Consider the following 10,956-nt stretch of genomic DNA (forward strand, 5'->3'; position numbering starts at 1 on the left):
TAACATCCAATGAACTAATTTTATATTTGCATTTAAATGAAGATCACCAAGTTATATTGAAACAAAGAACTTGATGATGAAGACTTAGAAGCTATTTCTTCCATTTTCCTTAYAGTTTGCTAGAAGCTTTGCACTAGTTTAAAGCCATTATTTAACTCTACTCTTACATGGATTGAAGTTTATGACAATATTCACTGAAGACTAAAGATTACAAAAATATTCATACTTCTTTAATTATAATTCAGTACAAAGGCAAAAAGGGATTTTTCTGGTGATGCACAAGCTCACAAATACTGATTCCAGCACACAAAATTACCTGAAGGCCACAACTGCATTAAATATATTGTACTGCTCTGAGATCCCACCCCTGCTACGATTGCTAAAAGGGATCTTCCACTTTTACCACTTCTTTCCATTCCTTGCCCATGCTACATGCTCTCCACAGCTCCCATTCCTACCTGATCCCCYCAGAGAGCCAGTTCAGTTCTAGTACTGTCAGAACTTCACTAATGGGGCTGAAAGAGGGCAGAAGGAAGTTTTCCACATACTGCAACACGCTGACAGCTCCAAGGGCCACCCAGGGCTGTGCACAGGACAGGACTAACCCTCAGATTTGACCCACTGATTCACCAGYTCAGTCTGGTTTGCAGAACCACATCCAATTCTGAACAAAAGCATTTCACCATCCCTCAAAATTTACTTAGGGAYTGAAATGTGACAAAAGGTTGGATATGGTTTGTTTATATGAAGACTACTGCATACTTTTGAGGAGTTCTCTGGGGTGTGTGCATGCTTCAAAAATCCATTAGGAAGGGGGATATTTTTGTCTCCAGATCATAGCTTCCTCAATTTCTTACACAGCAAGAAGCAGAATGAATAATTTGCTTTTGACAGAGAGCAGAAGCCAGCTGTTAAACCAAATCAATACACAGCTTGAAGTTTTATCAATAGTATGTATGAAGTTCTTGATCTAAAAAATKTTTAAATGTGTTTGCAATTGTATGTTGAATTTCAAATAAAACAAAGTTTACAATAATTTGATTGCACATTTAAGAGAACAAAAATATATTTCTCACGTTTCTCAAATCTCAAGGTCAAGTTTATAACAAAAGGAAGTTACCTAACTCCTTCCTTCCAAGAAATGGAGAGCCCATGGACATGAAGGTTTCTTATTTCACTCTGAGGACATAAGCTCACTTTCACTTGCAGTTTCTAATCTCATCCATAATTACTGGTCTTGTTACCATCATAATCATTGGTCGACCATTACAGTTCACAAGTGGCTTTTGATATGTCAATGCATTGGCATTCAAAAGCTTTTATAAACAACTACTGATACACTGGCTTTAAGATTTTAATTCTCACAAATATCATCATAGCTGCTATCAGGTTGAAGAATTCCCTGATACAACTCAAAGTTCACACCCTCAAAGGCAGGGGGTACCTGATGCAACGTGGTAATTTCTTTCTGAGCTTATTTTTCTTATTTTCCACTGAAATTTGCAATAAAACAATAAACAAAAATGGTCCCTTATTCACACAGAACACATTTGCTAACAGCACTCATGGGTAAATGGATTATGAATTCCTACCAAATTAACCTTCCCATACACCCAGTCATAGGTTACAGTCATCCAATGGCGGTCAGTGAGGGATTCCACTGAACARAAGTTCTAAAGAGGTTGTAGGACACAGCTGAATCATTTGCTATTCCATCCAAACCAACACAAATCTGGCAGCAACAGGAACCTAATGAAACAGGAGAAACCTGCCTTGCCAAACACAGGAGCATACCCTGGGCTCCACAGGGGAAAAAAATAAGCTGCAAGAGACCAGAATTATATTCACAAATGAATTTTGGTCTATAGACATTAGCAAAAATTCCCACTTTGGACACAGACACTCCCTCCACTGCTAGCAAAAGCATCTAGGAATAGAAGCACAGTTTCAGCTACTATCACTGCTTTCTCTACCACCGTTTGTGTAAAACCTCGTTAGGGCACCTCCCACTGACTGAAATAACACAAAACCAGTCAAAACAAATCACCTTTTATAAGGGGGATTTTTCTACAGGTTAAGTTAGCTAACAGCAGGTTTAGAAGTTTTGTGAAAAACCTGGCTGTTCATGTCAGTCAAGTATCCTAAGGACTGTAAACCAGGAAGATCATAGTGCCGTGACAATTCTGGATAATACCGTCAAATGTACCTATAAAGGAGCCCCTTCTAGAATTCATTTTTAAGTGATTAGGGCAGTTAACAATAATCAAAYTGTCTTCTCTTTTAAACATTATCATCAAGCCAGAAAGAATGAAATTCTGCCAACACCTGAATTGCTGCAGTTCACAACCAAGCATACTAATAAAACCAAACACTCATCTTTTCCCATCTTAGTTCTAGTGACAGCCAATACTAGATGTGAGCTGGCTAAAGCATTATTTTGTAACTAAGTCAGTGCTGCAAAAATCCAAATGTTACTTCAGGTTTCAGTGAAGACAAATATCCCCMAAAATGGCTTCACAGTAGGCTGTGGATTTTGCAAACCATGTTCTGAAAGGCAAAGAGTTTCTTCAATAGTACTAAGCAAATAGCTGAATCTAGAAATATTTCCAACATCACGCCTATTCATTTAATTACTGTTCTTTATTGCATTGGAAGCATGAGACTCTAAAAAGCTGCGCTTTTGTTACAATTCTATTAATGTACACAACTATTAACATAGATAATGGTCTTGCAAATTGAACTATTGTATGCCTGCAGTTTGATTTGCTTAGATTCATTTTTATGCTATAAATATTGAAAAGCATTRAAGTAAAGTTGAACAGTCTGTAAAAACCTTAATTGGAAACTATCACTGCACACAGGAAATCAGACCAAGGAGCAGAGGAGTTCCTTTAATGAAACTATGAAAGTAAGATCACTTACTTAAGATTACTTCTTGTGAAAATCAGAGTCTACAAATCAAGTAACAAGGGGGAGAAATAATTCCTTTCATTCTTATACTGGATATTACAAAACACACATGAAGAATCAATCCAGGAAGTTGTTATAAAACTGTCACTCCCTACCACACCTGCACCTTTTACAATATTTCCTTGCATATCMCTGTTTTCTCAGGTCCTGCAACAGGCATTTGTGCTCTCAGCTCTGACGTGGTACATCCGCTATTAGCACATCAAGACATCAGGATTATTTTTCAACTAATACTTAAAGTTTTGTGATAAACCCATGTGATTCAGTGGTTTCTTCGCTTTATGCACAAAAAAAATTGCACAAGTGTATTTCCTTGCACCAGACTAGACAGCTGATTTCCCCTGTTTTAAGATTCACTATTAATTCATTAGAAGTCATGTACAATAAATGTAATTTGAAAGGTAGTGGAGGAAGTCTTACACTGTTACACCCAAAAAAATGAAAAAGCGAACAATTTAAGAAATTATCATTTATTAAAGACAACGCTAAGAGCATTATTTTAAGGCAGCACATTAAAAGAAATGCAGTTCCAGAAACTGAATTAGACTGACTATAACTAGAACTYACTCTGCTCTACATTAGGATGCAGAAATTTAAATATTACTGTCTACACAGAATAGGCTGCAGCAGCTTCACCCCCATACCATGCAAGTCACTATTCTTATATTGACTTTWGAGATTCACATTCAGCTTTCAAAGGCATAGTGACAAGGTCTGCACATCCAAACCAAGTAACATCAAAAACCCTTGAGGAGGATATGTACCGCTGGAATTTTGGTCCCATTTCCTCATAAACTACAACAAGTTTAGCCAAAGCTACGGRAAGATCTTCACTGGGAGGGTGCTCACAACTGTTCAGGAACTGTGCCCAGATGCACCAGAKCTCTCTACAGTGGTGTCCAACATAGACTAGAGAAGACAAATATAAGGAATTTTCCTGTACTGCTGAGATCCCCGGCAAAACAGCACTGCTGCTGCCAGCTGGATTGTTTGGCCTGTGCCTTTTACTCTGGAGAGCTACTGCCAAGGTGCTGTTCTGAAAACTGTCCCTTATCTCTTTGTAAAATGAGGTTGTAAGTTAGAACCCTCTGCAGCAATAAAGAGCATTCCTTTCACTGGTGTATTTTCTATAAAATGAATTACATTAATCTAGTACAAGTCAAATGGTTTCTTTTGGCTATGCTGCAATAGTAATTTTTGTTCAAAGAGGAAGTAGTTAAAAGAAAGCCAAATAATTTGACAGTAATRTAAGATCACTCCTAAATTCATCCATGAGACAATCTTATTAATAGTTAATAATTTTMATTTTCCCCCAAYACAGAAMTAAATCATTTGACCTGATATTCTGTCCTTTTCTAGAGGCACTAGACTCACACTTCACAGTAAGAAACTTTTCAAATGAGAAGAACTTGACCTTTTCTTTTTTTACCTCTTGACCATCTCTCCTGCCAAGTCTTTTGTACAATGCAAACTTCTCCTTTGTCAACTATATTTTTTCAAAGTGGTATATTTAACACCCYACATGCTACTTTGAACAGAAGTTACTGAAGTTCAGTACTTCACTGCATAAAAAACATCTGTGAGTATAAACAGCATTGGCACAAATATGGGCTGCGAAATACAGTTCTGCATTTGTCCTGTAACACTGATCCTCTCAGTCTTTGCCCCACATATACAGATCCTTTCTGGTGTATGGCAGGATATAACATAATCAAAAGAGTTGAAGTTAATTTGGGAAGTGAAAAGAAATGGAGAAAATCTATTTGTTTCTCTTCTAACAGCACCCATTTTTACCAGCATGACATTATTTTTGAATCAAAGATTGCATCAAGTTGCAATTTGTTACAACACMACACAACCTCCAACGTTTTGCTATCTTCTGTCAGCATAATTTAACTACAYCAGTGATAGTAGTTGAAAAAATGTCTCTGTGAGCAATATTAATGCAGTCATAAAAATAATTCAACTGCTTTTAGAATTATGGAAACTGACCAAGAAATAATTAGTAAAAATTTTTTACACAGCATGCTRTATCAATTAAAACTATTCATTTTCTCTGTCAAATCAAGAATTTACTAAGAAAATGAAACCCAAACTCCTATCTCCAGAGRAGAACAGCACAAGCTGTGACAGAGTTCGGCATCCCCCCTTTACTCAATGAGGGAGCACGCTCTCTTTGCGGTTTTCTTCCACATTTCAAGGAAGTTTGCTTATTCCGTATTTTCCTCCTATTGTTTGTATTCTGAGCTCCAACAGACGGTGTTTACGCTGGGTTCACCTCTGCCGCTGAGCCCTTTACAGCTGGAAGCTCGGGCAGGCCTGTAGCAGYCAGGAAGAGGCAGGCAGGGAAGTTTTGTTGTTGTTGTGCCGGACTGACCCTCTCCCGACAAGACCCGCGGGTCAGAACCGCCCCGAGACGAAGTTCAAGCACCACCGAGCAGGGCCGGGAGCTCGGCCGGTCCCTGCCCGCTCCGGCGCCGGGCCCGGGCCGCCGCTCGCTCCGCAGCCCGCACAGCCCCGTTGCGGCCCAGCCCCGCCGCGCCAGCGCTCCCCACAATGGAGGAGGCGCCCCGGCTGTCATCGCCGCCCGGGCCCGCCCGCAGGTGTCGGGCACCGGCTCCCGCCCTCCCGGGGCGCCCGCCCGGTGTGAGGCACCGCGGGGGACGAGTGGAGAAGGGGGCGAGACCGCTCGGCCCGGCGGCACCCGGGCGGGGGGAAGCAGGGGCGGCGGGACCGCGCTGCCCGGGGCACGGGGGGGCGGCGGCCGCTGATCGCTGAAGAAAGGCGCTGCCCTTCCCCCCTCATGGTCCCCCCCCGCCCCCCCCCCCCCCCCCACTCACCCGCAGGTCCGGCCAGGGACGAAAGGTAAGGCGGGCGGCGGCGAGGGCCGAGCCCAGACAGCAGCGCTGAGGCGACGAGACGGCGACAGTCCCTTGGCAGCTGCCGCGGCAAGGAGCGATCCAGCCGCGCCGCGCGACGACGCCTCTCGGCCGGGCCGGCGCCGCGCACCCGCCGCTGGCGAGGAGGCCCCGGAGTCGGGACCCTCCGGCGGCCCCCGGTGCGTGGCGGCAGCAGCGCCCGCAGCGCCCCCGGCCCGGCCCCGCAGCCCCCCCCGCGCCCGCCCCGCGCCGAGCGCTGCCCGGTCCTGCTCCCCCGCACAAGCTTGGCGGCGTCTGCCGGCCGGGAGCGCCCATTGGCCGCCGCGCCGCGTGACGTCAGGCGCCTTCCCCGCGCCATTGGCCCCGGCTCGTGTGTGTACACACACCGCCCGCCAATCCGCGGGGCCGCGGCCGAGGGGGCGGGGCGGAAGGGCGTGGCCGGCCGGGACCCGGGGCCGCCGCCTTTCCCTCGCGGCGTGCGCCGGCCGCTGTCAGGACGCGGAGCCGCGGGTTCGAGCCCCGCGACGGCTCCGCACGGCCGCACCTGTGCCAGCGGCGCCCAGGTGCTGCCGGGCGGTACAAAGTGTACAAATACACAAGTGTATAAATACGTATAGACCGGTGTTTACACACAGCGTGCGGCGCCGCGCAGGCTGCGGCCGCCGGCCGTGCCGCTTATCTGCGAGGCGCTGGCGGGGCTGCGTCGCGGGATGCAAAGTTCAGCCCCGCCGTAGGCCCGGCGCCGCGGGCGCTGCAGGAACGTCCGGCCGGGCACCGGAGCCGGCGGCAGAACAAGGCCGGGACTGCCTCTGCACCGTGCCCGGGCCCAGCTCCGTGACTTTCCCAGCGAACAAAGGCTCCCGGGCCAACAAAGCGGCGGCGGGGCCGGGGAGCAGCGGCCGCACCCTCGCACCTCTGCTCCCGCCCTGCCRTGATATCCCGTGCGCTGCTCGCAGCCGCGACAAACCCACACACAGCTCGGCGCCTCCCAAAAGCCTAAGAAGTGTTTGCTTTCGACATTTCCTTACCGCTTTAAAAAATTGTTCCAACAAAGCAGGGTTACGTATTCTTACAGAGACCATATCAGTAGAAAGCACTCCTGGGAGGAAAAAAAAATAAAAAAAATTCGGCACTAGTTCCCTTCAAAGTAATGATGTTAAGATTTGTTAAGTCTTTCTCCTTTGCAGCCAGGCACATATCCAAGGCATGCAGTTACTCATTTTTCACATTTCTCTAACACAAATTCAGCTTAATGCCACTGAGCAAGCTGAGCAAAACAAGGTTTATGGGGACACAAACACTATTTGTTTTAGATAATTGCACACCATATATATACTAGGTCAAACACGGTAAACTTCTGTTTTTCTTGCTTTCCAGACAACATAAAATGCTCTAGAAAGYCATATTTGATCCTGTCCCCTTCATTGAAAAGGGAAGGAACATCAAAAACCCAGGTCTTCAGCTATAAAATCAAGTTCCTAAATGTTAGTCTAAGGAAAGTACTAGCAAGCAAGACCTTTATGGTTAATTCAATGGGACAGTTCACAAACGAAAATGCCTGCATGAGCCCAGGAATTTGTGAACTTTGTGGTTTTAGTTCCTTTTCATCCTCTTATTATAAAACACTTCCATGACATGTTACATGACCTTTTATCACTATTTTCAGTGTTATGCAGTCACAAAAGCAATAAAAATATGCAAACAATTGTGTATTCTCTTGGAGACCCCTCTAACAGGTACAGCCACAGCCACTAACATGACACAYGCCCTGACAGAAGTGCAGAAGGCATGCACTGCCTTAAAAAAGGAAGCAAACCAGAAGCAACCAGGTTGGCTGGTTTTTTTTCACTATTATCAGTTACCACAGCTAAACAAATACTTGAACCCAGCCTTGATAAAGACACTTGGGCTTCATATATCTCTTTTGGTTCATTGATTTATTCACCTTTTTGCAAGAAACACTGATGAGCTGAAGTCAGATACTGGAACTGATTATGAGCATGCAAAATAGCCGTTTTAACCACCAAAGAGAGAAATAGAAGGAAGGTCACTACTGTAGTTTGCATATGCTTTCAAAAGCAAATTGCCAACTGTATATATATATATATATATGTATACACACATACAAAATTAAATTTGAAGGTGGTGTAACAATGACCAATTTGCTGATGTCACTGATGTAACATTCTAAACCAATGCAGAGTCTTTCAGAACTGCAGAATGAGGGCTGTATTGAAAGACACCTTCAGTTTTTTAGACATGCTAAGGTGTGGGTTTAGCAGCYACTTCCAGTAACGCCTGCCCTGCAGAAAGCTTTTGTGTCTCCCTTAGAACACCAYCCTGTTCCCCCCCATTCCAGCTAGTCAGATCCCTCAGAGATGCCCCCTCTTCCCCTTTCACACTACATCACTTTTCAATATTTGCTACTTTTAGCACTTTGTTGCCAGCCCACAGCCCTTGCWGTGATAACCTGTGCAAACACTAACCCAAAACAGGCTCCCCTCCASTACCACCCCTTTTCTCGTGCTGAACTTGCCTTGACTCCCTATAAAGCCTTGAACTAACATGCTGCCCAACTTCTGGCTCAGAGCACTGTCATATTCCCCGACTCACCTSCACGACTGCCACAGCTCTTTGTTTCCAGAGGGGCTCACAGCTTCACMCTTTTTGGCTCAGACCAGTAACAAACCTCACAAACTGGCAGGAAATGGCTCTTACCTCTTTCCATAAGGCTTCTCTTCAACTGGTGAGCCCCTTGTGCTGTGCCCTGATCCTGGAAATAGTGGGACTARTTGAAGGATCTTGCTACAGAGATTATGCCAATAGTATTTTGCTTTTTTTACTTTCTCCTGATAGGAAAGCAAGTCTAAATGCTCTTGTTAAAAGCAGATGACAGCAACTGAATTAATTTTACATAAMATTWGCTGTTATAGTARAGTAGAAAATACAGCTTAAAAGAAAACAGTGCTCAAAAATTTTGGTCATGTTCACTACAGAAAGATTTAAATATAGCTGACTTGATTTTTTTTTAGCTATGTAACAAAAATCATACAGCTGCTCAGTATTTTCAACTTTCTAAAGACTGTTTCATCTGCCATTTCTCTTGATATGCAACAATTAATCCAATAGTAGCAAGATCTGTCCAACAATAGAGGGATTATTATGAGGCATTATTTTTCATGTTACATAGGACTATATGTTATGAAAGATACAACTGCCAAACTGATATGACATTATCTRCTCTCAGCACTGTGTGTATCTGTGAAGGCAGAATGCCCAGAGATCATTAATATATCTCAACTGAATTGCCTGATGAGCTGCATTACTGTCCAATCCCAAGTAAAACATTCAGTCTCAACTGAATCTCTTAAAATGAGAGAACTACAAACTAGTTAATATTTGTAATTTTGTATTGTTACCTTTACTATCAAACTTAGCTGACAGAAATTGYAAAATTGCATATACTTGAGACAAAAAAATTAAATACGAGTAAGAAGGGCATCAGTAAAAGCTGTCATATTTTAAACAGATGTTAGTATGAGTGGGATTCTAAAATGGTCTTAATGCCCTTCTGTGCAACAAATATTGAGACAGCACAGCACCTGTAAAAGTGTATCTAAAGCTTATTTCAACTCCATTATCAATTAACAGGTACCATTTCGAGATATCATCACATTAAATATTTCCTGTGAAGATAAAATCAATTTTTTCTTGTAAAAGAAAAGCAAAAGAGGCTTTTATCAGTAACTAAATTTCTTCAAAATGTCTATTAGTCTGTTTACTCTTTGTGCAACTTTGTGTCATGAGCTGTGGCAAATGCTCCGCTCTCCAAAKGCTGCTCCATCCTGGGAGACTTTCAGGCACCCCGTTTGTTTCAGAAACTTATTCCCTACTTTGAACCTCTCCACAAGAGAACTCACAACTCTGCAGGCCATTTGAAGGGCTCAGCTGGCAAATATACCAAAGCCTTTTTGCATCCTTAATTTACAGTGAAGTTTCTCTCCTGTAGATGAAGTGAAACAGGTTAAATTCCTGCTTCAAATTAAACATTAAGTGACAGTGGTAAAATGGTTATCCAGAATAGGTCCTCTAGGACACTACCTGGAGCAAAAGGACTGTATAATGTCTTGSCTATCTTCTATCTCTGTGCCATTGCCAGGGTGAAAAGCACCATCACATAAAGGTGCAGTATCAGGCACATGGTGCTGAGTTACCTTCAGCAAAGTGATTTGAACAGAATCAGGTTCAGCTCCTATGAGAGCTCCATCTGGGAGCACTGCAACACTGCCTGCTCCAGCCAGCAAAACCTCCTATCAAGTGAACCTAAGGCAAGAAGCCTTCATCAAAAGGGCAATAGGTGGACATTATACCCAGGCAGATGATGAAACKGAACTTTCTCAGTGAGAAAAAGTGACTGAGGCACAAACTTCTGCCCAAAATGCCAGACTGAAAGCTTTTCTGCTCGTCCTTGGAAAAATCTTCTTACTAATGAGCATTTTTTTTAGCAGTGATGACAGAAAAATCTCAAGTTGAATACAGGTATAAAGCAAAGCAATTGTTTCCTATATCCTGTAACTGCAGGATCTTACCTTACAATAGGAGGGGGAGTGGAGGGAATCTCATCGAGGGACTTGGAGTCTTGGCCCTACAGCCTAGTATATTACTACAAATCAGCAGACCTGCTTCTGCACTTCATTTAAGGATTCACATTGAAGAAGGTTCAGGAGAATTGGAAGGATATCCAGAGGAAAAGAAGTTGCCAAGATGTAGCACAGGTTGAAGGGCAGAATGTAACAGAAGAACAAGAAAAAATGCAGGTTTTTTTGTTGTTTTTTTTTTACCAAGGCTGACAAGTAAATGAGATGGAGTCTGAACACAGCTAGAGTAGGTGCTCCACCTCAGAGTATGTGATTAAAGAAAATTGAAGAAATGGTGCATGATTTGACCTTCTGTGTTTCAGCATGAGAAAAAGTGAATTATAGTTCTTCAGCCGTCTTTCAATGATGTTAAATTTATAAACATTTCTTGTCTCCAATGTCTGTGGAATACAAATCACCCACAGYTTGAACTTGATATTATTCTGAAATTATAATGTTTAATCATTTTA

The 10,956-nt window shown here is 43.4% G+C and overlaps 1 protein-coding gene across 6 annotated transcripts in view; it reads right to left on the minus strand.

The window, feature by feature from the left end:
• TFDP2 (transcription factor Dp-2) overlaps positions 1-9,863 on the minus strand; it is a 51,411-nt gene extending 41,548 nt beyond the window's left edge. For 2 of the 6 annotated variants that reach the window (XM_057366945.1, XM_057366947.1), the window contains exon 1: positions 5,811-6,040. The gene's annotated coding sequence lies outside the window, so the exon portion shown is untranslated. Of the gene's footprint in view, positions 1-5,810; positions 6,041-6,877; positions 6,949-8,567 lie in introns of those variants that run through there. The other 4 variants (XM_057366946.1, XM_057366941.1, XM_057366943.1 and 1 more) reach the window with 3 other exon arrangements.
• Between the last annotated feature and the right edge of the window lie 1,093 nt (positions 9,864-10,956).

Source organism: Malurus melanocephalus, unplaced genomic scaffold (assembly GCF_030028575.1).
Source record: "Malurus melanocephalus ecotype Western Australia unplaced genomic scaffold, MMel_1.1 scaffold_73, whole genome shotgun sequence".
Taxonomy (NCBI): domain Eukaryota; kingdom Metazoa; phylum Chordata; class Aves; order Passeriformes; family Maluridae; genus Malurus; species Malurus melanocephalus.